General features: G+C 41.4%; 1 pseudogene across 1 annotated transcript; it reads right to left on the bottom strand.

Annotated features, from left to right (window-relative positions):
* Nucleotides 1-860: 860 nt before the first annotated feature.
* LOC308614522 (adiponectin receptor protein 1-like) lies at nt 861-2,095 on the bottom strand (annotated as a pseudogene). Its single transcript has one exon. The product of its transcript is annotated as an adiponectin receptor protein 1-like (transcript).
* Nucleotides 2,096-6,614: the final 4,519 nt, after the last annotated feature.

Raw genomic sequence — 6,614 nt, 5'->3', positions numbered from 1 at the left:
GCAACATGTTAAAATCTGGCTAGAGGCTTAGAATTTTTAAAATGACAAGAGGAGGAATTATGTATCTTTTATTCAGTATTCTTTCTACAGTGTTACATGAATACATGAATGAATGGGTAAATAATGACCTAGAGAAATCCCTTTTGTGTTTTTTTTTCTTTGAATGCCAAGTGTCTTCTGTACTCTTTTATTATTATCATAGTCTTTGCATCAAGATACATAGCAATGATAACAGGTTTCTTTTTAAATCTTAGTATTAAATATCTTTCCCCACTTTAATTTTACATTACTCTGCTAAGAAAAAAATTAAAACTCAAGTTATTTGGAGCCTGGACATACTTCCATGACTAGCCGGGCTGTGTAAAAGTTGGTGGCTTTGTTCTTCCTGCTGTGTGAGCAGGTCCAGGCCCTAGAAAGATGGGACGAGGTTATAGTTGTTTTTCAGAAGTGTGCTACAAAAACGGATGGCCTGTTATAAGCCAGGTTACAAAGTCAAGACCGGGGTGAGGGAGGGACAGTTTCTTCCAGAAACAGAATTTCTGAAGAGTCCCAGTCCATCATTTTCCCCAGAATGGTTGGAGGAGGGGTAAAATATCAACATGAGCTTCAAAGCTATGTCTCTGTGAGGGGACAGTAGATGCCTTACCGAGGGGGGCGCGGCTGCCCATCCCCACTGTTCTCAGCGAGGGAATGGAGAGTTTATTGCCCAGTGAGTGTGAAGTGGGCTGAAGCTCCGTTGGTACTGAATTCTCTAAGAGGTTTCTTCTAGAAACAGACAACTTAGACTCTTCCTCTCGCTTCAGCAAAGAAGTTCTTTTAAAACCACTTGGCAAGCTCCTCCTGTGCCCTTGCAGGGCGGCTCAGAGGAGGGAGTCGTCAGTACAGCCCCTTTCCAGGCAATGTCAGAATTCCTGAAGGTTGGAGACCCCGTAGAAATGGATGAAGGCGGCTGCCACCTCCAGGACGTGGAAGATCTGATGAGGCTGGAACCATATGTCGAATTTTCCATGGACGAAGCGCTCAGGAACCCACGTGGTATAAAGGCCAGCTCCGGTGATGTACGTCACAGCCATGAGGAAGAACCAGCCCCTCTGGCCCGCCGTGGTGGCCGTGATGAAGCCCTCCGCGATTGTAAAGTGCACGGTGGGTACAGTGCCGCTCAAGCCAAGCCCCAGGAACATCTCTGCTCTTGTCTGCTGGTGCTTAGGAGAGGCAAACTGGTCCCACTGGGCCACAATGATGGCAGAGATGCCCAGGACACAGACGCTGGAGAGGTAGCTGAGCCGTGGCTGTGGGGAGCGGTAGAAGGAGTAATAGAGCCAGGGGACAAAGCTCCCCGTAATCAGCTGGGCAATCCCTGAATAATCCAGTTGGGAAAAGGGCTGGAAAATAATCCAGTTTGTCACTGCTCTGAGTGACAATAGATGGTGTGAAAGAGCCGGGAGAAGCTGAGGCAGAGCACCGCGCGCTCGGGAAGAACAGCGCGAACACCACCTTCTCCTGAAGGCGGGCCACGGAGTACATGTTTGGTCTGAGCATGGTCAGGATTCCCAGAAAGTGAAACGGCACAAAACCAAGCAGGTGGGTCCAGAAGTTGCCCGTGTCCGTGTGGATGCGGAAGCAGGCCCGGAAGGAGGGCATGGGCGGCCTGTGGCCGTGCAGCAGGTAGTCGTTGTCCTTCAGCCAGTCGGGGAGCACGTCGTGTGGGATGACCCTCCTGCGCCCCTCCCAGACTTTATGCACAAACTCCTCCATCTTCTCCATGCCACGGTGGGCTTGCAGGGGAAGTGTCAGCACCCGCCCCTCCTCCTCCTCTTCCTGAGGCAGTGGGCGTGCCTGCTCTTCTTCAGCTTTGCTTGGGCTGGTGATGCCCCGCTGGCCTTGCTCCTCTAGCAGGGGGCCCAGCTCAGCCACCTCCGCTGTGTCAGTCTCCCTGTTCCCGGCAGGAGCCCCGTTGCCCTGGGCCACCACAGGTCCTTTGTGAGAAGACATCTGGCTGGTACCTCAATGCCCTGTGGCTTCAGCTTGGGGAAAGGGTGGGGTCTCTCGGCCCCAGGGGGCAGAGAGTTCCCTGTGATGGAAGACAGGCGGGGGGTGGGGGGGCGGGGGGAGGCGAGCTCTGCTGGGGGCTGCGGACCCCGCGCTACCATCCCACGGTGCTGGAGGCGGCCTGCGCCAAGCAGCCCGGATCCAAGAAATCCCCTTTTGTGATTAATAATCTCGATATTTACTACTCATAAGTACTATTACAATTTTTATTTTTAATGTACTGCTAAATCATTGGCTTCAAAACTATGTTAGCTTAATTGTAAAGGCTAAATATATGGGTTATGTAATTTTTGAGGGCATTAGCTGAAATGTTAGTTGTCTTCTTGGAAAGAAATTATATTCTCAGTGAGTCTTTCCAAATGTTATATTAAATAGTGTAACATTTTGAATAGAGGAGAGATTGATTTTTAATTTCTGATGGCTGATTGTTTTTATTATCTTTGTTCACCTCACTATATTCCTATTAAAGATATGTTTTTGCCTTGTTTGGAATAGAATTTACTAGGATTCATGTTAAATATTATGTCGAGTTTAAAAATAGCAAACTTTGAATGTCAATTTTACAAAATATGAAACTCCTTTACAACATTGTTATTAAGGATAGGATGTACCTTTATAAGTCTAATACAAATATTATGCAATTTTTAAGCAACATGTTGATATGTCATAGGGGATGTTTACTGTAATGTTCTCCCCAAAGTCAATTTTAAAAAACACTCAGTTTTTTTTTTTTTTTTTGCGGTATGCGGGCCTCTCACTGCTGTAGCCTCTCACTGTTGTGGAGCACAGGCTCCAGACGTGCAGGCTCAGCGGCCACGGCTCACGGGCCCAGCCGCTCCACGGCATGTGGGATCTTCCCGGACCGGGGCACGAACCCGTGTCCCCTGCATCGGCAGGCAGGGGACCACTGAGCCACCAGGGAAGCCCCTCAGTTTTTATATTAGAATATGAAAGGCCATGAGAAAAGTGGTTGGATTCGTTACTTATGAATTATCTAAATGGAACCATATATACCATCCCATCAAAACAGTTTCATCTGACTTAGTTACTGTTAGAATAGCTTAAAATATAATTCACTAAATGATAAGTCTGCAAACCCACTGATTGTAGACATTGTACTATGCAAAATGTAAAGCTAAAAGTAACTAATGCTCTTCAGAAGTATGGTAGCCTTTGCAAATTGTTTGGAATTAATTTGTTTTGAGTAAACGGAAATTAGTCTGTTAAATGAAGCATAGAAAAAAGGATTACAAAGGGGTAGGAGACTATCTCACCAGGATAGTTAAAACCCACACATTTGTATGAGTCAGGAGAAGTACGGTCCTTTAAAAATGAACTTATTCCTTCCAGTTGCCTGAGCTTTGTGCCTCCTGATGTGATCCGGAGATTTGGCAGAGGAGAAACATATTTAGAATCTTACTCATTAGAATACTGAATTCATCCGTCAGCCTGATTGACAAGGTCTTAGACAAAGCATTTTGCCTGGCACACAACCTGTACTGAGATTTTCCTGTGGCTATAATGTAGCACACCTGACAGATGTTTGAGTCATTTAAAACAGCAGGAGGTACTCATAAACACCGCAGACTGGCATTCAACATGATAGGGATTATTTTTCTTTTGTCTGCCTGAAGTTATATGGCCTATAATCAACAAAGGATTTAGGTATAACTAGCTAAAACATAGGGTGTGATATCATTTTTATGCAATATTTCTCTCGCTATAAAGCTTACCAAGTGGCCTAGAAGCTGAGATACTTTTTGACACAGGTGAAAGACATTTTATATGTTTCCCTTTTCATGATCAGAACTGGTTTAGAAAAGTGTCAAGGACGATATTTGCTCGTGGATTAAAGATAATATATCACCTATTTATTTTCTTGATAGTTCCTTAATGATATAATGGACTTTCCTAAATCCATGTTAATTTTTCACTTCAGTCAACATGGCGGTGATGAAGTAGAACAACTACAAGGACACTTTTTCACAATTCCCAATAACAATGTGTCTGAATTAGAAAAAGAAAGGCAAAAATAAATATATACCATCTGTAGTTTAAAAAATTATATGTCCTAAGGGATGGAGATGGATGCTATTAATTTAAATGTCATGCTTGCACAGAATGAAGCATGGCAGTTTTAAATTTCGCTTTATTAAAATTTCTTTTTTAGCTCAAGTATCTCATTTGGTAAATAGCAATTGGAAGAAATGCTCACTGATAAAGTTTATTTAGGTACTTTGGGAGCAATAACAGGCAGGGGGCACAATACTTTCAAAATAGCATTTTATTGCATTTACAAATTATTACATAATCTAAATAACCTTGCAGTCTACAACTACATAGGGACTTCAAAAATAGGGAAATTAACACTATCTTAAAAGAACAAATAAATACCATAATTGAACCATGGTGCTTCCCTGGCATATATAACACTTATTTTAGAAGTTGTTTTTATAAGCATGAGTTTGTTGGGAAAAGATTCTGGTTCTGTTCTGCAGAGGTCATGGCTTTTTTTTCAGTTTGCTTTAGGGTTCAGTGATTTGCTGGATACAGCTGCATGTGCAGATGCAGACACTGTTTCATCCTAGGATATAAGAAGAATTTAGTATTTATGTGTCAAGATAAGTCTTTAGAAGTTAATGAACATATTCTATAAGGCTATGCCCACACACGAGGAATAGTTGGAATTCCGAAAAACACATATATCTCAGAAACGTTGAAATTAGTCAATTTATCTTTCCAATGTTTTATTTATTCCTGTTGCTAGCTACAGTTTACTGTATTTTCCTAATACTCATTCTCTAACCCCTATATATCCAGGCTGATGACCCATACTGACATTTGATTTTTGGTCCATTGATGGTGATATTTTGAGCAAGATTTTTCTTAGCTAGCTTCAGGATTAGATGTTCTGCCCTGCTAGCTACTTTGGAAAGGAGCTTCTTAAGACCATTGTAATCTAATGGTCTTAGATTACATATGTATATCTGTGCTTTTGTTTTCATTTTAAATAAATTCACTCAGAAGGGGAGAGAGCAGAGCTTTGAAATAATATAAATGAGACCTACACTGTGAGCACTGACTATATGCTAGTCCCCTCAAGTGGAAAGATTTTCCTTCAGATTTGAACTAAATTTCCATTTCCTTAGGGAAGCTTGACCTGACCTTTCTGACTAGCTCAAGTCCCCCTCTTATGTGCTTTCAAAATACCATGGAACACTCCTTTCTCATCAGTGTCACCATTGAAGTTTCACATTTATTTTTTGCTTATTTGATTAATATCTGTATCTCCCACTAAACTCCAAGCTCCATAATGATAGGGATTGTGTCTGTTTTTCTCATCCTTTTATCCTTGGTGCTTTGTATGTGATGGGGACTCAGTAAATGATTGTCGAACAAATGCATTTTATAAAGCACCTATTTGATATTATTTATATAATTTTAAAATGTTTAATTATAATTTTGAAATATTCTTAAAGCATACACTACTCTTCCAGCATTTTGGTGGTGTATATTGTATGGTTTTGGCAGACCAGTAAATAACAACCTCTTTCCCTCCCTACTGTGGAATCATTTGAGAGATGCAACCAAAATTCAGACATGGATTGGAGGACATGGCTTAAACGTGAGGCATGATTGTATTACTAATTCCTCATCTTTGCTCATTTCAACCTCACCAGTCACAGTCAGGGGAACAAAGTGGACGAAAAATTATCTTTGATCAATGGATAACTAAGGAATGGGAAACACCTCAAAGGGGACAATGTTGGGAAAGGGTTTAGAGATGATTCAAGAGATCTTGAAGGTGGAGGAAGTAAATGGGGGTGAGAACATTAACCCTCAGCAGTCATTTACTCTTTTCACCTGGAGATTAAGAAAATAAGAACCACTGAGCAAGAAGAGAAACTACATTCTTGCTCCATCTTCTTATGTTCAGGCTTTAAGTGAGAAGACTGAACTATCTGTGAATTATAAAATAACATACATCAACTGGAAGAATGAAATAAACTTCTCTGCACTTTGATATTTGAACCTTAAAAGTTTCAGATACAATCTTAACTTTTTCAGTATTACAGCAGATAACAACCTGTTCCCTATTTTCTGCCATCCCCTCCCATGACATTGAAGTCATAATTATCAGCAAGCAATATATACACCAGGAACAGTGTTAATACTTTACATCTACAATCTTATTTTATCTGGGATGGAGTAGTGTAGATGTTAAGAGCAGTGTAGCATAGAGATTAAGATCCTGGTTAAATGATGCACTGTATAGAATGTGTTTAGTAGTACAGCACCTGATAATATAGTCCTGTATAAAATGTAAGTCACCATGATGACGATGATGATGATGATGATGACTAGAGCAAATGGAATTTCCCATTGTTTAGTTTACTCAATTACGGCTCAGTGCTAGGGTTCTCTTCTATAACAGTCCCACTCTTCTGGGTGTTAAGAACCTCTTCTTTATCTTTTGGGAATCTTGGAATATTCTGGACTTTCAAAAGAGAGTGCACATGAAGACAGTGGCAGTCTGCATGGAGCTCAGCAAAGACTTAGGTAGG

The sequence above is a fragment of the Mesoplodon bidens genome, assembly GCF_964165515.1.
Source record: "Mesoplodon bidens genome assembly, chromosome: 3".
NCBI classification, from domain to species: domain Eukaryota; kingdom Metazoa; phylum Chordata; class Mammalia; order Artiodactyla; family Ziphiidae; genus Mesoplodon; species Mesoplodon bidens.
The sequence above is the reverse complement of the archived record's forward strand: the minus strand, read 5'-3'. Positions and strand labels throughout refer to the sequence as shown.